Source organism: Protopterus annectens, chromosome 6.part0 (assembly GCF_019279795.1).
Source record: "Protopterus annectens isolate FY-2018-M chromosome 6.part0, PAN1.0, whole genome shotgun sequence".
Taxonomy (NCBI): Eukaryota; Metazoa; Chordata; order Ceratodontiformes; family Protopteridae; genus Protopterus; species Protopterus annectens.
In genome coordinates, this window is record NC_056737.1 from 1062289419 (window position 1) to 1062314803 (window position 25385).

General features: G+C 42.2%; 1 protein-coding gene across 3 annotated transcripts in view; it reads left to right on the forward strand.

The window, feature by feature from the left end:
- LOC122804679 (exportin-1-like) overlaps positions 1-25385 on the forward strand; it is an 873344-nt gene that overhangs the window by 516576 nt on the left and 331383 nt on the right. The gene's annotated exons all lie outside the window — the stretch shown is intronic.

Below are 25385 nucleotides of genomic sequence, written 5' to 3' on the forward strand. Positions count from 1 at the left end.
CTGACAAGAGCAGGAATTTACTATATAGTCAGCACATACAAACACAAGTGCATCTATAAGAGCTGACTACAGCAGGAACGTATTCACTATACAGTCGGCACATACAAATAGAAGTTCCTCTATAAGAACTGACAGCAGCAGGAACATATTCAATATACAGTCTGGACATACAAATACAAGTTCTTCTATAAGAACTGACAACAGCAGGAACATATTCACTATACAGTCAGCACATGCAAATATGAGTTGTTCAATAAGAACTGACAACAGCAGGAAAGTATTCACTATCCAGTCAGCACATACAAATACAAGTTTGTCTATAAGAGCTGACAACAGCAGGAACGTATTCACTATACAGTCAGCACATACAAATTCAAGATGTTCATCGTGCATACAGCTGCAGTCATTACAGACGGGCTCTCCTGCCGTCAGGCGGGTCCTCGGTCAGCCGAATTCCAAAGTCTAGGTCCGGCGTCGGTTGTTGTTGCTTTCTTTCCTGACGTCAGTGCGACAGGGGTATATAAGACACAGCCGACGCCATTTTCTTCAGTCTTTTTTGCTGCGCGGTGCCCGAAGCAGAAGCAGTTCGCAAGTGCCGGTCGGCCAGCTCCTGAAATTACGAAAATTTGGAAACCGAAGTCTTCTTTAAAGCTAAGTACCCGGGGGAAACTTTTCTTGCCTCAGACCGATGTCAGACAAAGTTAACAATTGTATTTCTTGTGGGAAGCAAATACCGCATAAGGATTTCCATTCCCTCTGTATACCTTGTTTAGGCCCAGACCACGACGTCTCGGGCTGTCGCTTTTGTGCTACTTTCAATAAACGCACTATTAAGCGTCGGGCGGAGTTCGCCCAGCACTTTTTTGGTAAAGCTTTTAATTATAAAATGTTGTCGGAGACTCCGACTACTGTTTTGTCCAAAAAACGCAAGGACAAAGACCGACACGTGAGGTCCGCGGTCTCCACCGACACCACACCAAAACCGGCTGCACGTGGTCTGGTTCTCAGCGAGGCACCTACGCAGCCCCTGACTACCGACGACACTTCTCTGGCGGTGTCTTCTGTAACCGAGACCGCAGGTTCCTCGGCCCATACCCTGACTACAGCTTCCGAAGCCACTGTGAGTGTTGAGCCTCTTAATGTGGACAGGTCCACTTCCACCCATGGTGTCTTCAGACCTTCTTCTTCCTTTTCCATAAAGGCCTTTACTAAGTCTAAATCAGCCATGCATTCCAAGAGGCCTGTTGCACAGGGCCCATCTCCAGGCCCCATGCCTAAAAAGCAGATGCTCAAAATGGCTGAGGATTTAATTACTCTTATCTCCGGACAAGAGACCCAGAGTGGAGGAAGATTCTCCCTCTTCTGACCAGGGCTCCATTATTTCAGAACATTCTGATGAAGAGGAACATTCGTACTCCCCTTTTGAAGATTGTGATGCAGAGCAGTCCATTCCTTCTGTATCCCCCCCCCAGAGGATTTTTCATTCGGGGAAACCTTGCATACCTTGAGGGAACACTTCCATTGGGAAGGCCAAGATTTTTCAGATTCCAAGAAAAGGCTTAGGGAATTTCTTTTGCTACCTCAGCACAGACCTCTGATGATACCTCCTGTCTTGGACATACTTGATGATGTTTACTCAGAGGCTTGCCTTAGTCCGGATTCCCTGCCTCCTGCCCCAGTCAAGCCTGATAGGTACTACAGAGTTCCTAACTCACACCAATTTCTTTACAAAAGCCATAATGCTGACCCTGAAACCATTTCTCAAGGCCCCAAGGGAATGAAGGCCTCTACTGCTAAGAATCCATTACCTTCCAAGAGAGAGTCTAGATCCTTAGAAAGGTGGCGGAAAAGGTATATACGTCCACCCTAGCCATGAGGGCCTTAAATTGTCAGTTCCATATGCTTAAATATCAGCAGTTTCTGTTATCACAATTAAAGAATAAAATGTCACAACCTGAACAACCAGATTTGAAGGAGTTGCAGGATATGATGCATAGTGCAGAACAAGTGGGTAAACACACCTTACAATGTGGCTATGATGCTCTAGAGGCCTCAAGTAGAGCTGCTGTTACAGGATCAGTCATTCGTAGACATGCCTGGCTTAGGGAACAAACCTTGCCTGATCATGTTAAAGCTAAACTACTAGATGCTCCTTTACCAAAGGATGTATTATTTGGTACTAATGCTGAGGCGATACTACGGAAAATGGAAGAAAAAGCTAAATCTATGCAAACTGTCAAAGCTTTTCTACAGGTACAACCACCACGTTTTAGCAGAAATTGGCCTTCAAAAAACTGGTCCTTTCCAGCCACAGACAAGCCCCAAAGAGGTAGATACAGGCGCACAAGGGGCAGAGGACAATCTCAAGGATAATATAGAGGCAGACAATGGCAAACTCCAGCACCAAGAGGTGGCGAAGACGGTGCACAACAATACAGGAAACAAACCCAATGACTTTCCCCTTTGCATGCCAAGCAAGGCTCAGGTGGCAGCACCCTTGGGAGGAAAGCTGGCATTATTTTCAAAAAATTGGCATATTGTCACAAAAGACAAATGGATCCTGGACATTATAAACAGAGGCTACAGATTTCATTTTCACACTCTTCCAAAAATGAGAGGCATGCCGAACCTGCCACACAATCAAAGGGCAGAGGCTCAAATACAAATTTCAAAGCTCATGGACATCAAAGCTATTCAAGAGGTACCTACTCACGAACAAGGTCAAGGTTTTTATTCCAGACTATTCCTGGTACCAAGGAAGGGAACCGATTGGAGACCCATTTTGGACTTATCCATCCTAAACACATTTCTTCTTGTACCAAAATTCAAGATGCTCACCTTACAGCAGCTTCTTCCCATGCTGGGCAAGGAGTCTTGGCTGGTAACATTGGACCTCAAGGAGGCATACCTACATGTCCCAATCAGACAAAGCTGCAGAAGATACCTCAGTTTTCTTGCAGGTTCAATCCACTATCAATTCTCTGCATTGCCCTTTGGCTTATCTACTGCGCCCAGAGTATTCACGAAATGCCTGGCATCAGTAATTGCCTACTGCAGACTTCAAGGGATACAAATTTACCCTTATTTGGACGATTGCCTAATCCAAGCGGACAGCAAACACATACTTCTGGAACATCTGGCTTATGCAACATGGTTATTGAATTCCCTGGGATACACAGTCAATAAAGAGAAATCCAGGCTAACACCATCTCAGAAAATAATTTTCCTGGGTGCCAACTTGGACACAAACACCCAGATGGCCTATCTTACACCAGAAAAACAGGGGCAACTAACTCAGTACTTCAAGATGCTAGCAAATTGTACCAGGCTAACTGCAAGGAAATCCTGCAGGCTCTGGGATTCATGGCATCTTGCATTCTTCTAATCCCATGTGCAAAGTTGCATATGAAGAAACTTCAATGGTACCTAAAAAACCTATGGTCTCAACACAGCCACAGTTTGGAAACAATAATACCACTAATTCCATGTTTGCAAAAAGAATTTCTATGGTGGGCCCAAGCATGCCAAACAAACACAGGTCTACCATTCTGCAAGCCTCAAGCAAATCAAGTCATCACAACAGACGCCTCAGACTACGCCTGGGGGGCACACATGACAGACAGGTGCATTCAGGGCAAATGGTCCCAAAAGGAAAAGCACCTTCACATCAATCAAAAGGAAATGCTAGCAGTGATAAATGCAATTACAGCTTTCAAGGACCTCCTGCATCCAGGACAATTATTGATAAGAACAGACAACACCACAGTAATGTGGTACATAAACAAACAAGGAGGAACACATTCATACCCCTGTGCAGGCTGGCCATGTCACTTTGGAACATGGCTCTGGAATGGCAAATCGAGCTTCAAGCACAGTACCTGCCAGGTTTGGAAAACATGCTGGCAGACAATCTAAGCAGAAATATGACAGACTCGCACGAATGGAAGTTGCATCCTCAAGTGTTTACAAAGATAATCCAAGCGTGGGGAAGGCCAGACATAGATCTCTTTCCCTCCCACAAGAATCATCAATTGACAAAATTCTGCTCAAGGACATTTCATCCAAAGGCCTGGAGAGTGGGCCTTTCTTTCAGTTGGGCAGCACGGACAGTTTATGCCTTCCCACCTTTGCCTCTACTGCCCAAGGTGCTCTTGAAAGCAAGAGCAGACAGACCAAAGATGATACTGATTGCTCCAGACTGGCCAAGACAACACTGGTACCCACTCCTGAGGAGCCTAACACATTCTCCTCCCTGGACCCTACCTCTAATGCCTCTTCTCCTGACTCAGCACAGCTACAAAACTCTTCACAGTCAGCTGAAAACACTCAATCTGGCTGCATGGAAAATTCCTTAACACCACAACAGGCCCTACTCTCCAAGGAGGTGCAGGATGTCATTTTGGAGGCCAGAAGGCCATCTACTAGAAAAGCTTACTCTTGAAAATGGAAACGGTTTTGCGCTTGGAATGAGAAAAAGGGCCAGGATCCTAGAAAACTGAATTTGCCTCAGATATTACAGTATCTAGCTGAGCTGTTGAACAGTGGACTTTCATTTTCCTCCATCAAAATACATGCCTCAGTCATTTCTGCAGAATACAACACTGATCCACCCTTATTCTCTCACCCACTCATAAGGCAGTTCCTCAGAGGGGCTAAGAATACAAGACCTCCAAGGAAACAACCAATACCAGCCTGGAATCTTAATTACATTCTAGAAAAATTAACATTGCCTCCCTTTGAAGCAGCTGCCTCAACAGATTTGTAATATTTGTCCTGGAAAACAGCTTTCCTTCTGGCTATTACCTCAGCTCGTAGGGTCTCGGAGCTACAAGCCCTCATGGCTGTGCAGCCCTTTCTCATCTTCCATCAGGACAGGGTTTCCCTACGAACCAACCCGTCATTTATGCCTAAGGTAGTATCCAGGGTAGCTTTAAATCAGGCCATACACTTACCTACCTTTTACCCCAATCCTCAAAACAAAGGGGAAAGGCTGCTACATTCCTTAGACATCCATAGACAGCTGCCTTACTATTTGGACAGAACAAAGCCTTTCAGGAAATCAGAACAACTCTTTGTGTCCTATGCTGTAGGAGCTCAAGGGAAGCCAATTTCCAAACAGACAATTTCAAAATGGATAGGCCACTGCATACGGTTTTGTTACTCCTTTCATGGTAAATCTGTACCTGCAGGCATCAGATCCCACTCCACAAGGGCCACAGCTACCTCTGCAGCCTTCCTCAGAGGAGTCCCTACCAAAGATATTTTGGAGGCAGCCACTTGGAGTTCTGTGCATACCTTCACTAAACACTACCACCTACCTTTATACTCCAAAACTAGAGCAGGCTTTGCCACTGCTGTGTTGCAGGGCATTCTGGCTCCTCCCAGTTCCACCTAGTGCCTACCACCCTGTGCGTAGCTTTGGGATTCTACCCATCTGTAATGACTGCAGCTGTATGCACGATGAACATAGTACAGTTTTGTACCTACCACAAATGTAGATGTTCGAGTGCTAATACAGCTGCAGTCCAGGTTTCCCTCCCTCCTTCCCCTTTGGGTACAGACCTAGTGGCTAACTCCCCATCTTACAACCTGATTGGGTTATCCTCCTATGGTGTACTTGCTTGCAACTACTGATTTTTGATTATATTGCATTGCATGATTATATATAATATATATATATATATATCTATATATCTATATATATATATATATATATATATATATATATATATATATATATATATATATTGCCTTCCTTCTGGGGGCATCTGACATCTGGGGCAAGAAAGACTGAAGAAAATGGCGTCGGCTGTGTCTTATATACCCCTGTCGCACTGACGTCAGGAAAGAAAGCGACAACAACCGACGCCGGACCTAGACTTTGGAATTCGACCGACCGAGGACCCGCCTGATGGCAGGAGAACCCATCTGTAATGACTGCAGCTGTATTAGCACTCGAACATCTACATTTATGGTAGGTACAAAACTGTACTTTCCTCTATAAGAGCTGACAACAGCAGGAACATATTCACTATGCAGTCAGCACATACAAATACAAGTTCATCTATATGAACTGACAACAGCAGGAATGTATTCACTATACAGTCAGCACATGCAAATACAAGTTGCTCAACAAGAACTGACAACAGCAGGAACGTATTTACTATACAGTCAGCACATACAAATACAAGTTTGTCTATAAGAACTGACAACAGCAGGAACGTATTCACTATACAGTCAGCGCATACAAATACAAGTTCGTCTATAAGAAATGACAACAGCAGAAACGTATTCACTATACAGTCAGCACTTACAAACACAAATTCCTCTATAAGAACTGACAACAGCAAGAACGTATTCACTATACAGTCAGCACATATAAATATAAGTTCATCTATAAGAACTGACAACAGCATGAACTTACTCAGTATACATTCAGCACATACAAACTCAAGTTCCTCTAAGAACTGACAACAGCAGGAACGCATTCACTATACAGTCAGCACATAAAAATATAAGTTCCTCTATAAGAACTGACAACAACAGGAACATATTCCCTATACAGTCAGGACATACAAACGCAAGTTGCTCCATAAGAACTGACAACAGCAGGAACGTATTCACTATACAGTCAGCACATACAAACACAAGTTCCTCTATAAGAACTGACAACAGCAGGAACATAGTCACTATACAGTCAGCACATACAAACACAAGTTCCTCTATAAGAAGTGACAACAGCAGGAACGTATTCACTATACAGTCATCACATACAAATACAGGTTCCTCTATAAGATCTGACAACAGCAGGAACTTACTCACTATACAGTCAGCACATACAAACACAAGTTCCTCTATAAGAACTGACAACAGCAGGAACATAGTCACTATACAGTCAGCACATACAAACACAAGTTCCTCTATAAGAAGTGACAACAGCAGGAACGTATTCACTATACAGTCAGCACATACAAATACAAGTTTGTCTGTAAGAACTGACAACAGCAGAAACGTATTCACTATACAGTCAGCACTTACAAACACAAATTCCTCTATAAGAACTGACAACAGCAGGAACATATTCACTATACAGTCAGCACATACAAATATAAGTTCATCTATAAGAACTGATAACAGCATGAACTTATTCACTATACAGTCAGCACATAGAAGTACAAGTTGCTCAGTAAGAACTGACAACAACAGGATCATATTCACTATACAGTCCGCACATACAAGTACAAGTTGCTCCATTAGAACTGACAACAGCAGGAACGTATTCACTATACAGTCAGCACATACAAACAGAAGATGTTCTTCGTGTTTCACTGTTGCAGTCATTACATTTGGGTTATCTGCTTGCAGTAACCCTCAGTCGGCCTAATTAACAAAGTCTTGGGTCCTGCATCAGTTGCTGTCCCTTCTTCCATAACGTCAGGTCATCAGGGGTATAAAACATGCAGCCGACGCCATTGCATCTGTCTTTCTTGCCCTACGGTGCCTGAAGCTGAAGCAGTTCACAAATGCTGTTCGGCCAACTCCTGAAATTTTCGTTTTCGAGTTTTAAAACCGAAGTCTTCAACTAAAGCAAAGTACCCTGTTGGGGAAACTTTTTCTTGCTCCTTACCAATGTCAGTTAAAGTTAATAATTGCATTACTAGTGGAAATTTAATACCTCACAAAGATTTTCATTGGTACTGTATTCCTTGCCTAGGCCCTGGCCACGACGTACCTTGCTGTCAGTTTTGTGCTGTATTTAAACAGCGCACTATCCGTCATTGGTATATTTTCACTTCTAAATATTTTGGTTCTTGGTTTAATTATCTAGAAATGTCATTGGTTAGTCTTCCGACTATCGGGATTCCAAACAAATGCAAAGTTAAAGACAGGCCACCGAGGTCCAAAGCTGCCGACGACGCTTCGCCTAAGCCAGTTGCCAGTTCGCCGGTCCTCAGTGAGGTGCTTTTGCAGCCCCTGATACCCACTACTTCTGACTCGCAGGCTTCTACTAAGACCCATTCAGAGTCCGGTATGCCGTGAGATGCTTCAACTGTGGAACCTGCAGATGTCTCTACCTTGGATGGGTCCAGAGCTGCTGTGCAGGCACCAGCTTCTGAGGGTGTATTCAGGCCTACAGACTTGCATATTAAACCGATGCCTGCTTCTTCATTTTGGCCAAAATCTCGAACCATGCCTAAGAAACCGACACCCAGGCGCATGCTCAGGCCTCTTTGCCTAAAAAACAAATGATAAGAATGGCTGAAGATCTTATAACTCTAGTCAGGGGAAGCCAGCCTCCCCTTCTAAGAGTCCTAGGACTGAAGTTGTTTATGAATCTTCTGACCAGGATTCTGATTTTTCTGATTCTTCTGATGATCTGGATTTGTCCTTATCTACCTATGAGGATTCTGATGCAGAGGACTCTATTCCCTCTGCTTCCCCTCCAGAGGATTTTTCTTTTGGTGAAACCTTACATACTCTAAGGGAACATTTCCACTGGGAAAGCCAGAATTTTTCTGATTCAAAAAAGAGGCTTAGGACTTTCTTACTCCTGCCTCAGCATAGGCCTTTAGCTATACCTCCTGTACTAGACATTGTTGATGATGCTTTCTGACAATTTAGTTTGGCCCCTGATTCTTTGCCTCCTGCTCCCATAAAACCTGACAGATATTACAGGGTTCCTGATTCTCACAAGTTCCTTTTTAAAAATCCTATTGCAGATACAGAGACTATTTCACAGGGACCCAAAGGCATTAAGGCTTCTACTGCTAAAAATCCTACCCCCTCTGATAGAGACTCCAGGGCGCTGGATAGTTGGGGTAAGAAAGTTTACACTTCTGCAACCTTGGCCATTAGGGCTTTAAACTGCCAGTTTCATATGTTAAAGTACCAACAACATGTTATTGGATTGCTTAAACAGAAAATGATGTTATTTCCACATTGCGCTGAAAATAAAGAATTACAGGATTTAATACATTCTGCTGAACAGGTTGGAAAACATACTTTGCAATGTGGATTTGATTCATTAGAGGCCTCTTGCAGGGCTGCTGTTACTGGGTCTGTGCTCAGAAGGCATGCTTGGCTTAAGGAGCAGTCTTTGCCTGATCATGTTAAAGCTAAATTGTTGGATGCTCCCTTAAATCAGGACTGCCTGTTTGGCAACAAGGCTGAGGAAGTTCTTAAAAAGATGGAAGAGAAAGCTAAATCTTTGCAAACTGTTAAAGATTTCTTACAAGTTCACCCTCCTAGATTTAGTAGGCACTGGCCCTCTAAAAATTGGTCCTTTCCAGCCCCCTCCAGGTCTTCTCAAGCCAAACCCAGAATCAGCAGAAACCCCAGGTTTCAGTTCCAAGGGAGACATAAGACTAGGCAGTGGGGGGTTTCTGCACCCAAACCTGGGAGTAGTAAGTCTCCCCCCTATGGAAAACTGTCTCAATGACTTGCTTTTAAAACATCCAAGCACTTCCAACTGAATGCCCCTTTAGGCAGAAAGATTGGTCTGCAGGTCAAAAACTGGAAACTCATTACCCAGGACAAATGGGTTTTAAATATAGTATCCCCAGGATACAGATTTCATTTCCACACATTACCAACACCAAGCAGATGGCCAGATCTACCCCTAAATAAGTGGGCAGAGGCCCAAAATCAAGTACTCTCTCTCTTAAACATGGGAGCTCTTCAGTTGGTACCAGAAGAGGAAAAGGGACAAGGTTTCTATTCAAGACTTTTCCTGGTACTCAGAAAAGGCAATACATGGTGTCCTATCCTGGACCTTTCTATTGTAAACACCTTTCTGGTGATTCCAAAATTCAAAATGCTGACTCTTCACCAACTGCTTCCTATGCTAGGCAAGGATACATTGTTGGCAACACTAGACTTAAAAGAAGCATACCTGCACATCCCTATCAGGGAGTCTTGCAGAAGATACCTACGCTTCAAAGCAGGCTACATGCACTATCACTTCTCTGCACTGCCCTTTGGCTTATCTACTGTGCCCAGGGTATGCCTAGCTCCAGTCATTGCATTTTGCAGGCAAAGAAATATTCAAATATACCCATACCTGGACAATTGTCTAATTCAGGCAAAAAGCAAGGACATTCTTTTGAATCATCTGGCCTTTGTTCAAAGGGTACTGACTTGTCTGGGGTTCACCATAAACGAAAAGAAATCCCACCTGGTACCCTGCCAACAAATTACATTCCTGGGAGCAAGCTTGAATATAACTTCCCAGATGGCTTTCCTCACGCCAGAGAAACGTATTCATTTGACAACTTACTTCAAACAAGTGGCCACAAAAACCCAGCTATCTGCAAGGCAAATGCGGTTCATGGCCTCCTGCATTCTTCTAATTCCATATGCAAGGCTGCATATGAGGAAACTACAGTGGTATCTCAAAAGCCTATGGTATCAACATTCACAGGATCTGGAAGCAAGGATTCCTATCATACCTTGCCTACGCCTAGAGTTCCTTTGGTGGGCAGAGGCCTGCCACCAAAACAATGGACGACCATTCACATTACCCCCTGCCGCACAAATCTTAACAACAGATGTATCAGACTATGCATGGGGGGCTCACCTGGCAGGGAAGTGCATTCAGGCAAATGGAACCCAAGTCAAATGCACCTGCATATAAATCAAAAGGAAATGTTAGCTGTACAGAATGCTCTGACAGCCTTCAAGGACCACATTCTTCCTGGGCAACTAATGATAAAGACGGACAACACCACTGTCATGTGGTACATAAACAGGCAGGGGGGTACACATTCTTACCCCCTCTGCAGACTAGCCATAGCATTGTGGAACACAGCCTTGAGCTACTAAGTGACTCTACAACCTCAATTCCTGCCAGGAAATCTAAATACACTGGCAGATGCACTAAGCAGAAACCTCATGGACCCACATGAGTGCAAACTGGAACCAAGGATTTTCAACATGTTGACAAGCAAATGGTGGAGCCCAGATGTAGACCTGTTTGCCTCCCCCCAGAACTATCAACTGGACAAATTTTGCACAAGGATTCCCCACAAGCAAGCTTGGAAAGTGGATGCTCTATCCTTCAGTTGGAAAAACCTATCAGTGTATGCCTTTCCTCCTCTGCCTCTGCTCTCCAATGTACTACTAAAGATCAAACAGGACAAACCAACAATGATTTTAATTGCACCAGACTGGCCTCACCAACACTGGTACCCACTCTTGTGCAGTATGTCATGCTTGGCTCCATGACACCTGCCTCAAACTCCTTCCCTGTTGTCTCAGCAGGAGAACCAGATTCTGCACCCACAGCTGCAAACCCTGAACCTAGCAGCCTGGCTAATTACCTAATCTCTCCTTTACCATCCCTCAGTAAATCAGTGATGGATATCATTTTAGAGGCAAGGAGGTCTAGTACTAGAAAATCTTATGCTGCAAAATGGAAAATATTCTGTGCTTGGAACCAATCTCAAGGAATGAACGCAGCAGTGCCCAATTTACCTCAGATTCTACAATACTTGACTGAGATGCTTCATAAGGGCTTGTCTTTTTCCTCCATCAAAATTCATGCCTCAGCCATTTCAGCTCATTATAGTACAGAGCCTCCCCTCTTCTCTCACCCACTTCTCAAGCAGTTCCTTAGAGGAACCAAAAATTTAAGGCAACCCAGAAGAGCTCCAACTCCAGCCTGGGATCTTAACTTTGACTTGGAGAAACTCACTCTTCCTCCTTTCGAGCCAGCTACTACTGCAGATTTAAAATTCTTTTCCTGGAAAACAGCTTTACTTTTGGCAGTCACTTCTGCAAGAAGGGTACCTGAATTACAGGCCCTTATGGCACTGGAACTTTTCATCATCTTTCATGCGGACAGGGTTTCCCTCAGAACCAATTCCTCCTCCATGCCTAAGGTGGTATCCAGTGTGGCTCTTAATCAGTTCATTCATTTGCCTACTTTCTTTCGTAACCCACAGAACAAAGGGGAATGGATACTGCACTCTTTACATGTGCACAGACAGCTTAGATTCTATTTGGACAGGACTAAACCTCAAAGAAAATCTGAACAACTGTTGGTGGCATTTGCTGCAGGGACAGAGGGGAAAGATATTTCAAAACAAACCATTTCAGAATGGATAGGTCACTGCATTCATTTCTGCTATAAGCACCATGGAAAACCAATCCCACAGGGCATCAGACCCCATTCAACCAGGGCTGCATCTCCCTGTTCTGTGCATACTTTCACCAAGCATTATCATTTGCCAATTTTTTCTAAATCCACGTCTGGTTTTGCCACTGCAGTCTTGCAGGGCCTTATAGATGGTCCTAATTCTATTTAACTTCATCCTGCCAACCTTAGCTTTGGGAATCCACCCAAGTGTAATGACTGCAACAGTAAAACAAGAACATAGTACAGTTGTGTACACTTACCATAAATGTAGATGTTCAAGTGTATTCACTGTTGCAGTCTGGGTTACCCTCCCTCCAGATCCTTTTTCCTCCTTTGGCTATACATCTACTCTCACTTACTATGCTCTGAAAGCTTTTTGGTGTATTTGCTTTTCTTTTGGAGGTATATCCTTGTATTTATAGATTTAATTGCTTCCCATTAGGGGGGCACCTGACATCTGGGGCAAGAAAAACTGATGTAATGGCGTCGGCTGCATGTTTTATACCCCTGATAACCTGATGTCATGGAAGAAGGGACAGCAACCGACGCAGAACTCAAGACTTTGTTAATCAGGCCGACTGAGGGCTACTGCACGCAGATAACCCAAATGTAATGACTGCAACAGTGAATACACTCGAACATCTACATTTATGGTAAGTGTACACAACTGTATTTTCCTCTTTAAGAACTGACAACAGCAGGAACATATTCACTGTACAGTCAGCACATACAAATACAAGTTGCTTAATAAGAACTGACAACAGTAAGAACGTATTCACTATACAGTTAGCACATACAAATACAACTTCTATAAGAACTGACAAATGCAGGAACTTACTCACTATACAGTCAGCACATGCAAACACAAGTTTGTCTATAAGAACTGACAACAGCAGGAACGTATTCACTATACAGTCAGCACATACAAATACAAGTTCCTCTATAAGAATTGACAACAGCAGGAACGTATTCACTGTACAGCCAGCACATACAAATACAAGTTTGCCTATGAGAACTGACAACAGCAGGAACGTATTCACTATACAGTCAGCACATACAAATACGAGTCCCTGTATAAGAACTGACAAAAGCAGGAACGTATTCGGTATACAGTCAGCACATACAAATACAAGTTCCTCTATAAGAACTGACAACAGCAGGAACTTCCTCACTATACAGTCAGCACATACAAACACAAGTTCCTCTATAGGAACTGACAACAGCAGGAACGTATTCACTATACAGTCAGCACATAAAATACAAGTTCCTCTATAAGAACTGACAACAGCAAGAACTTACTCACTATACAGTCAGCACATACAAACACAAGTTCCTCTATAAGAACTGACAGCAGGAACGTATTCACTATACAGTCATCACATAGAAGTACAAGTTGCTCAGTAAGAACTGACAACAACAGGAACATAGTCCCTATTCAGTCAGCATATACAAACCCAAGTTGCTCCATAAGAACTAACAACAGCAGGAATGTATTCACTATACAGTCATAACATGCAAATACAAGTTGCTCAATAAGAACTGACAACAGCAGGAACGTATTCACTATACAGTAGGCACATACAAATTCAAGTTCATCTATAAGAACTGACAACAGCAGGAACGTATTCACTATACGAGTCAGCACATAAAATACAACTTCCTCTATAAGAACTGACAACAGCAGGAACTTACTCACTATGCAATCAGCACATACAAACACAAGTTCCTCTATAAGAACTGACAACAGCAGGAACATATTCACTATACAGTCAGCACATACAAACACAAGTTGCTGTATAAGAACTGACAACAGCAGGAACATATTCACTATACAGTCAGCACATACAAATACAAGTTCCTCTATAAGAACTGACAACAGCAGGAACATAATCACTTTTCAGTCAACACATACAAACAAAAGTTTGTCTATAAGAACTGACCACAGCAGGAACTTATTCACTACACAGTCAGCACATACAAATATAAGTTCATCTATAAGAACTGACAACAGCATGAACTTATTCACTATACAGTCAGCACAGAGAAGAACAAGTTGCTCAGTAGGAACTGACAACAACAGGAACATATTCGCTATACAGTCAGTACATACAAACACAAGTTGCTCCAGAAGAACTGACAACAGCAGGAACGTATTCACTATACAGTCAGCACAGACAAATACAAGTTACTCCATAAGAACTGACAACAGCAGGAACTTATTCACTGTATAGTCAGCACATTCAAACAAGTTCTTCTATAAGAACTGACAACAGCAGGAACGTATTCACTGTACAGTCACCACATACAAATACACGTTGCTCAATAAGAACTGACAGCAAGAATGTATTTACTATACAGTCAGCTCATACAAATCCAAGTTCCTCTATAAGAACTGACAACAGCAGGAACTTATTCACTATACAGTCAGCACATACAAGCACAAGTTCCTCTGTAAGAACTGACAGCAGGAACTTATTCACTATACAGTCAGCACATACAAACACAAGTTCGTCTATAAGAACTGATAACAGCAGGAACATATTCACTATACAGTCAGCAAATACAAATACAAGTTCTTGTATAAGAACTGACAACAGTAGGAATGTATTCACTATACAGTCAGCACATACAAATACAAGTTCCTCTATAAGAACTGACAACACCAGGAATGTATTCACTATACACTCAGCACTTACAAACACAAATTCCTCTATGAGAACTGACAACAGCAGGATTGTATTCACTATACAGTCAGCACATACAAACACAAGTTTGTCTCTAAGAACTGACAACAGCAGGAACGTATTCACTGTACAGTCAGCACATACAAACACAAGTTGCTGTATAAGAACTGACAACAGCAGGAACGTCTTGACTATACAGTCAGCCCATACAAGTTTGTCTATAAGAACTGACAACAGCAGGAACGTATTCACTATACAGTCAGCATGTACAAACACAAATCCCTCTATAACAACTGACAACAGCAGGAACGTATTCACTATACAGTCAGCACATACACACAAGTTCGTCTATAAGAACTGACAACAGCAGGAACGTATTCACTATACAGTCAGCACATACAAATACAAGTTTGTCTATAAGAACTGACAACAGCAGAAACGTATTCACTATACACTCAGCACTTACAAACACAAATTCCTCTATGAGAACTGACAACAGCAGGATTGTATTCACTATACAGTCAGCACATACAAACACAAGTTCGTCTCAAAGAACTGACAACAGCAGGAACGTATTCACTGTACAGTCAGCACATACAAACACAAGTTGCTGTATAAGAACTGACAACAGCAGGAACGTCTTGACTATACAGTCAGCCCATACAAGTTTGTCTATAAGAACTGACAACAGCAGGAACGTATTCACTATACAGTCAGCATGTACAAACACAAATCCCTCTATAACAACTGACAACAGCAGGAACGTATTCACTATACAGTCAGCACATACACACACAAGTTCGTCTATAAGAACTGACAACAGCAGGAACGTATTCACTATACAGTCAGCACATACAAATACAAGTTCGTCTATAAGAACTGGCAACAGCAGAAACGTATTCACTATACAGTCAGCACTTAAAACACAAATTCCTGTATAAGAACTGACAACAGCAGGAATGTATTCACTATACAGTCAGCACATACAAACACAAGTTCGTCTCTAAGAACTGACAACAGCAGGAACGTATTCACTGTACAGTCAGCACATATAAATATAAGTTTCTCTATAAGAACTGACAACAGCAGGAATGTAGCCACTTTACAGTCAGCCCATACAAACACAAGTTTGTGTATAAGAACTGACAACAGCAGGAACGTATTCACTATACAGTCAGCACATACAAACACAAGTTGCTGTATAAGAACTGACAACAGCAGGAACGTATTGACTATACAATCAGCCCATACAAATACAAGTTCGTCTATAAGAACTGACAACAGCAGGAATGTATTCACTATACAGTCAGCACATACAAACGCAAATTCCTCTATAAGAACTGACAACAGCAGGAACGTATTCACTATACAGTCATCACATACAAATACAAGTTCCTGTATAAGAACTGACAGCAGCAGAAACGTATTCACTATACAGTCAGGACATACAAACACAAGTTCCTTTATAAGAACTGACAGCAGGAACGTACTCACTATACAGTCATCACATAGAAGTACAAGTTGCTCAGTAAGAACTGACAACAACTGGAACATATTCCCTATTCAGTCAGCACATACAAACACAAGTTGCTCCATAAGAACTGACAACAGCAGGAATGTATTCACTATACAGTCAGCACATACAAACACAAGTTCCTCTATAAGAACTGACAACAGCAGGAACGTATTCACTATACAGTCAGCACATACAAATACAAGTTCCTCTGTAAGAACTGACAACAGCAGGAATGTATTCACTATACAGTCAGCACATGCAAATACAAGTTCCTCAATAAGAACTGACATCAGCAGGAACGTATTCACTATACAGTCATCACATACAAATACAAGTTCCTGTATAAGAACTGACAACAGCAGGAATGTATTCACTATACAGTCAGGACATACAAACACAAGTTCCTTTATAAGAACTGACAGCAGGAACATATTCACTATACAGTCATCACATAGAAGTACAAGTTGCTCAGTAAGAACTGACAACAACAGGAACATATTCCCTATTCAGTCAGCACATACAAACACAAGTTGCTCCATAAGAACTGACAACAGCAGGAATGTATTCACTATACAGTCAGCACATACAAACACAAGTTCCTCTATAAGAACTGACAACAGCAGGAATGTATTCACTATACAGTCAGCACATGCAAATACAAGTTCGTCTATAAGAACTGACAACAGCAGGAACGTATTCACTATACTGTCAGCACATACAAATTCAAGTTCGTCTATAAGAACTGACAACAGCAGGAACGTATTCACTATACAGTCAGCACATACAAACACAAGTTCCTCTATAAGAACTGACAACAGCAGGAATGTATTCACTATACAGTCAGCACATGCAAATACAAGTTCGTCTATAAGAACTGACAACAGCAGGAACGTATTCACTATACTGTCAGCACATACAAATTCAAGTTCGTCTATAAGAACTGACAACAGCAGGAACGTATTCACTATACTGTCAGCACATACAAATTCAAGTTCGTCTATAAGAACTGACAACAGCAGGAACGTATTCACTATACAAGTCAGCACATAAAATACAACTTCCTCTATAAGAACTGACAACAGCAGGAACTTACTCACTATGCAATCAGCACAGAGAAGAACAAGTTGCTCAGTAGGAACTGACAACAACAGGAACATATTCGCTATACAGTCAGTACATACAAACACAAGTTGCTCCAGAAGAACTGACAACAGCAGGAAAGTACAGTTTTGTACCTACCATAAATGTAAATGTAGATGTTCGAGTGCTAATACAGCTGCAGTCATAACAGATGGGTTCTCCTGCCGTCAGACGGGTCCTCGGTCGGCCAAATTCCAAAGTCTAGGTCCGGCGTCGGTTGTCGTCGCTTCTTCCCTGACGTCAGATATAAAAGAACCAGCCGACACCATTTTCTTCAGTTTTTCTTGCCCCAGATGTCAGGTGCCCCCAGAAGGAAGGCAATACATAAATTTGTGTAATAAAGCAATGCAATATAATGAAAATACAGTAGTTGCAAGCAAATACACCATAAAAGAATACCCCAATCAGGTTGTATGAGAAGGTGCTAGCCAATAGGCCTGTCCCAAGAGGGGAAGGAGGGAGGGAAACCTGGACTGCAGCTGTATTAGCACTCGAACATCTACATTTATGGTAGGTACAAAACTGTACTATGTTCATCGTGCATACAGCTGCAGTCATAACAGATGGGTAGAATCCCAAAGCTAAGAAAGGGGTGGTAGGCACTAGGTGGAACTAGGAGGAGCCAGAATGCCCTGCAAGACTGCAGTGGCAAAGCCTGCTCTAGTTTTGGAGTATAATGGTAGGTGGTAGTGCTTGGAGAAGGTATGCACAGAACTCCAAGTGGCTGCTTCCAAAATATCCTTGGTAGGAACTCCTCTGAGGAAGGCTGCCGAGGTAGATGTGGCCCTTGTGGAGTGAGATCTGATGCCTGCAGGTACAGATTTACCATGACAAGAGTAACAAAAGCGTATGCAGTGGGCTATCCATTTTGAGATTGTCTGTTTGGAAATTGGCTTCCCTTGAGCTCCTATAGCATAGGACACAAAGAGCTGTTCTGATTTTCTGAAAGGCTTTGTTCTGTCCAAGTAATAACACAGCTGTCTGTGGATGTCCAAGGAATGTAGTAGTCTCTCCCCTTTGTTTTGAGGATTAGGGTAGAAGGTAGGTAAGTGTATAGCCTGATTCAAAGCTACCCTGGATACCAACTTTGGTATAAAGGACGGGTTGATTCGTAAGGAAACTCTGTCCTGATGGAAGATGATAAAAGGCTGCACAGCCATGAGGGCTTGTAGTTCCGATACTCTATGAGCTGAGGTGATAGCCAGAAGGAAAGCTGTTTTCCAGGACAAATATTGCAAATCTGTTGAGGCAGCTGGCTCAAAAGGAGGCAAGGTCAGCTTTTCTAGAATGAAATTGACATCCCAAGCAGGTATTGGTTGTTTCCTTGGGGGTTTTATAGTCTTAGCCCCTCTGAGGAGAAATTTCTATATCCAGCATATTAAAGCTTAAATCGCAGTTTATCTAATATTGTATTTCCGGTATCATTACACCACCCTATATTTAATGTTCCTGTCTACATTACATATTTTAACGTTCTTGTTTACATTATATATTTTAACGTTTTTGTTTACATTCATATGTTCAACTACATTACATTAATATGTTATTATTTATATTATATATATTCTTATATTCATAGTAAGTTATTTTTTTAAGTATTTATATTATAAATTTATTAATATTTATATATTTTTTTACAATTATTCATATTTAATATTTATTATTTAATACATATACACAACATATTTAAACATTAAGATAATTGTAATATTTCTATATAGTATTATTTTGACATTGTAACATTTTCACTTTCTGATTATGATTCATTGGTTTTAATGTACATATCAATATACATACATATTAAATTTTGTGATACTGTGATAGTTTTATTATATTATTTTTTACATATATATATATATATAAAATAAATTATACATTCTATGTTCACCATTATCTGTCCCTATGGATGTAAAAATGCTATATTGTAAATACACATTAAATTTTACAAAAATACAAAAATATTAAAGTAGAAGGAAAAAATATTTTAGATGTTTAAAAAATCGAGTACCTTTATATTTACTTGTATATATATATATTTTTGCAATTTCATGTTGCAGACTATGTGCAGCAACAGTGTGTTCATTTTGCTTTTAATGAATCAATTAAGTTAATGATATAATGTAATTCACCTATTAAGGTTTAATTAGTGAAAAGTTTACTATATAAGGATTGATGGTAGTGTTCATTTATTACTCTGAAGATGCCCTACTTACTAGGGTGAAAGCGCTTAGTCGTTGTCGTTGTTCTTACTTGTTTGTGGATTTTGTGGATTTTGTTGGTTCTATTCAATAAAGGAGAACTTTTTATACACCAGGATCCAATGTTCGTTGGTTTTCTACTGCGTTACTAGTTTTTCGTTTGTGGAAGTTCTTATATCCCTCTGAGGAGTTGTCTTAAGAGGGGGTGAGAGAATAAAGGTGGATCAGTGTTGTATTCTGCAGAAATGGCTGAGGCATGGATTTTGATTGAGGAGAATGAAAGTCCACTGCTTAGCAGCTCAGCTAGATACTGTAATATTTGAGGTAAATTCAATTTTCCAGGATTCTGGCCCTTTTTCTCATTCCAGGCACAAAACCGTTTCCATTTTGCGGAGTAAGCTTTTCTAGTAGACGGCCTTCTGGCCTCCAAAATGACATCCTGCACCTCCTTGGAGAGTAGGATCTGTTGTGATGTTAAGGAATCTTCCATGCGGCCAGATTGAGTGTTTTCAGCTGACTGTGAAGAGTTTTGAAGCTGTGCTGAGTCAGAAGAAGTTGCATTAGAGGCAGGGTCCATGGAGGGGAATGCGTCAGGCTCCTCAGGAGTGGGTACCAGTGCTGTCTTGGCCAGTCTGGAGCAATGAGGATCATCTTTGGTCTGTCTGCTCTGGTTTTTAATAGAACTTTGGGCAGCAGAGGAAGAGGTGGAAAGGCATAAACTGTCATTGTTGTCCAACTGAAAGAGAGAGCGTCCACTCTCCAGGCCTGTGGATGAAAAGTCCTTGAGCAGAATTTTGTCAATTGGTGATTTTTGTGGGAGGCAAAGAGATCTATGTCTGGCCTTCCCCATGCTTCAGTTATCTCTGTAAAAACTTGAGGGTGCAACTTCCATTCGTGTGGATCTGTCATATTTCTGCTTAGGTTGTCTGCCAGCTTGTTTTCCTTGCCTGACAAGTACTGTGCTTGAAGTTCGATTTGTAATTCCAGAGCCATGTTCCAAAGTGACATGGCCAGCCTGCATAGGGGGTATGAATGGGTTCCTCCCTGTTTGTTTATGTACCACATTACTGTGGTGTTGTCTGTCCTTATCAATAGTTGACCTGGATGCAGAAGGTCTTTGAAAGCCATAATAGCATTTATTACTGCTAGCATTTCCTTTTGATTGATGTGAAGGTGCTTTTCTTTTTGCGACCATTTGCCCTGAATGCACCGATCTTTCATGTGCACCCCCCCCCCCCCCAGGCGTAGTCCGAGGCGTCTGTTGTGATGACTTGATTTGCTTGAGGCTTGCAGAATGGGAGACCTGTGTTTGTTTGGCATGCTTGAGCCCACCACAAAAATTCCTTTTGAAGACATGGAATTAGTGGTATTATTGTTTCCAAACTGTGGCTGTGTTGAGACCATAGGTTTTTCAGGTACCATTGAAGTTTCCTCATATGCAGCTTTGCACATGGGATTAGTAGGATGCAAGATGCCATGAATCCCAGAGCCTGCAGGATTTTCCTTGCAGTCAGCCTGGTGAAATTTGCTAGAGTTCTGAAGTATTGAGTTAGTTGCTCCTGCTTCTCTGGCGTGAGGTAGGCCATCTGGGTGTTTGTGTCCAAGTTGGCACCCAGGAAAATTATTTTCTGAGAGGGTTGTAGCCTTGATTTCTTTTTGTTGACTGTGTATCCCAGAGAATTCAACAACATTATTACAAAAGCCAGATGTTTCAGAAGTATGTGCTTGCTGTCCGCTTGGAACAGGCAGTCGTCCAAATATGGGTATATTTGTATCCCTTGAAGTCTGCAGTAGCAATTACTGATGCCAGGCATTTTGTGAATACTCTGGGCGCAGTAGATAAGCCAAAGGGCAATGCAGAGAATTGATAATGGGTTGAACCTGCAAGAAATCTGAGGTATCTTCTGCAATTTTGTCTGATTGGGACATGCAGGTATGCCTCCTCGAGGTCCAATGTTACCAGCCAAGACTCCTTGCCCAGCATGGGAAGAAGCTGCTGTAATGTGAGCATCTTGAATTTTGGTATGAGTAAAAATGTGTTTAGGATGGATAGGTCCAAAATAGGTCTCCAATCTTTTCCCTTCCTTGGTACCAGGAATAGCCTGGAATAAAAACCTTGACCTTGTTCGCGAGTAGGTACCTCTTGAATAGCTTTCATGTCCATGAGATCTGAAATTTGTCTTTGTGCCTCTGCCCTTTGATTGTGTGGCAGGTATGGCATGCCTCTCATTTTTGGAAGGGTGTGAAAATGGAATCTGTAGCCTCTGTTTATAATGTCCATTTGTCCATTTGTCCATTTGTCTTTTGTGACAATATGGCAATTTTTTGAAAATAATGCCAGTTTTCCACCTAAGGGTGCTGCCATTTGAGCCTTGCTTGGCATGCAAAGGGGAAAGTCATTGGGCTTGCTTTCTGAATGGCTGCGAACTATCCTCACCACCTCTTTGTGTAGGAGCTTGCCATTGTCTGCCTCTAAACGATCCTTGAGATTGCCCTCTGCCCTTCGGGCACCTGTATCTACCTCTTTGGGGTCTGTCCGTGGCTGGAAAGGACCAATTTTTGGAAGGCCAATTTCTGCTGAAACGTGGAGGTTGTACCTGTAGAAAATCTTTCACTGTTTGCATTGATTTAGCCTTTTCCTCCATTTTCTTTAATACCTCCTCAGCTTTAACACCAAATAATACATCCTTTTGCAGAGGGGCATCTAGTAATTTAGCTTTGACATAATCTGGTAAGGTTTGCTCCTTGAGCCAGGCATGTCTACGTATGACTGATCCTGTAACAGCAGCTCTACATTAGACCTCTAGAGCATCAAAACCACATTGCAAGGTATGTTTACCCACTTGATCTGCACTATGCATCAAATCCTGCAACTCCTTCAAGTCTGGTTGTTCAGGTTGTGACATTTTACTTTTCAACTGTGATAACAGAAACTGTTGGTACTTTAGCATATGGAACTGGCAGTTTAATGCCCTCATGGTTAAGGTTGCCGAGGTGTACACCTTTTTTCCCCACCTTTCTAAGGATCTGGAATCTCTCTCGGAAGGTAATGGGTTTTTAGCAGCAGAGGCCTTAATTCCCTTGGGGCCCTGTGAGATAGTTTCTGGGTCAGCCGCATGGCTTTTGTATAAAAATTGGTGTGAGTCAGGAACCCGGTAGTATCTGTCAGGCTTGACTGGGGCTGGAGGTAAAGAATCCGGGTTAAGGCAGGCCTCCGAGTACACATCATCTAGTATGTCTAAGACAGGAGGTATAGCCAGAGGTCTGTGCTGGGGTAGCAAGAGAAAATCCCTAAGCCTTTTCTTGGAATCTGAGTACTCTTGGCCTTCCCAGTGGAAGTGTTCCCTTAAGGTATGCAAGGTTTCCCCAAATGAGTAATCCTCTGGGGGGAAGACAGAGGGAATGGACTCCTCAGCATCAGAATCTTCAAAAGGGGAGTAAGAATGTTCCTGTTCATCAGAGTGCTCTGAAATAATGGAGGCCTGGGCAGAGGAGGGGGATTCTTCCTCCACTCTGGGCCTTTTGTCCGGGGGGGGTTGAGAACCCCTGATAAGAGTAATCAAATCCTCAGCCATTTTAAGCATCTGTTTTTTAGGCATGGGGCCTGGAGAAGGGCCCTGTGGAGCTTGTCTCTTAGAATGCATGGCTGCCTTAGACTTAGTGAAAGCCTTGATAGAAAAAGAAGAGGAAGGTCTGAAGACACCTTGAGAGGAGGCAGACCTGTCTACATTTTGAGATTCACCACCAAAAGTGGCTTTGGTATCTGTAGTCAGGGTGTGGGCCGAGGAGCCTGCGACCTCAGGCACAGAAGACACCACCAATGAAGTGTCGTCGGTAGGCAGGGGCTGCGTAGGCGCCTCGCTGAGAACCGGACCACCTGTAGTCGGCTTTGGCATGGTGTCGGTAGAGGCCGCGGACCTCGTGTGTCGGTCCTTATCTTTGCGTTTTTTAGACAAAACTGTAGTCGGAGTATCCGACGACATAATATAGTTAAATTTTCTGCCAAAATAGTACTGGGCGAACTCCTCCCGATGCTTAATGGTGCGTTTGTTGAATGTAGCACAAAAACAACAGACCGAGGTGTCGTGGTCTGGGCCTAAGCAAGGAATGCAGAGGGAATGAAAATCCTTATGCGGTATTTGCTTCCCACAAGAAATACAATTATTAACTTTGTCTGACATCGGTCTGAGGCAAGAAACGTTTCCCCAACGGGGTACTTAGCTTTCAAGAAGACTTCGGTTGCAAAATGTTCGTAATTTCAGGAGCTGGCCGACCGGCACTTGCGAACTGCTTCTGCTTCAGGCACCGTGCGGCAAGAAAGACTGAAGAAAATGGCGTCGGCTGGTTCTTTTATACCCCTGGCGCACTGACGTCAGGGAAGAAGCGACGACAACCGACACCGGACTTAGACATTGGAATTCGGCCGACCGAGGACCCGCCTGACGGCAGGAGAACCTATCTGTTGTGACTGCAGCTGTATGCACAATGAATATCGTATTCACTATACAGTCAGCACATACAAACAAGTTCTTCTATAAGAACTGACAACAGCAGGAACGTATTCACTGTACAGTCACCACATACAAATACAAGTTGCTCAATAAGAACTGACAACAGCAAGAACGTATTCACTATACAGTCAGCACATACAAACACAAGTTCCTCTATAAGAACTGACAGCAGGAACGTATTCACTATACAGTCAGCACATACAAACACAAGTTTGTCTATAAGAACTGATAACAGCAGGAACATATTCACTATACAGTCAGCACATACAAATAAAAGTTCCTGCATAAGAACTGACAACAGTAGGAATGTATTCACTTTACAGTCAGCACATACAAATTCAAGTTCCTCTATAAGAACCGACAACAGCAGGAACGTATTCACTATACAGTCAGCACATACAAATATAAGTTGGTCTCTAAGAACTGACAACAGCAGGAACGTATTCACTATACAGTCAGCACATATAAATATAAGTTCCTCTATAAGAACTGACAACAGCAGGAACGTAGTCACTATACAGTCAGCACATACAAACACAAGTTCATGTGTAAGAACTGACAGCAGGAATGTATTCACTGTACAGTCAGCACATACAAACACAAGTTGCTGTATAAAAATTGACAACAGCAGGAACGTATTGACTATACAGTCAGCCCATACAAGTTCATCTATAAGAACTGACAACAGCAGGAATGTATTCACTATGCAGTCAGCATGTACAGACACAAATCCCTCTATAATAACTGACAACAGCAGGAACATATTCACTATACAGTCAGCACATACACACACAAGTTCGTCTATAAGAACTGACAACAGCAGGAACGTATTCATTATACAGTCAGCACATACAAATACAAGTTCGTGTATAAGAACTGACAACAGCAGAAACGTATTCACTATACAGTCAGCACTTAAAACACAAATTCCTCTATAAGAACTGACAACAGCAGGAACGTATTCATTGTACAGTCAGCACATATAAATATAAGTTTCTCTATAAGAACTGACAACAGCAGGAACGTAGCCACTTTACAGTCAGCCCATACAAACAGAAGTTCGTGTATAAGAACTGACAACAGCAGGAACGTATTCACTATACAGTCAGCACATACAAACACAAGTTACTGTATAAGAACTGACAACAGCAGGAACGTTTTGACTATACAGTCAGCCCATACAAATACAAGTTTGTCTAT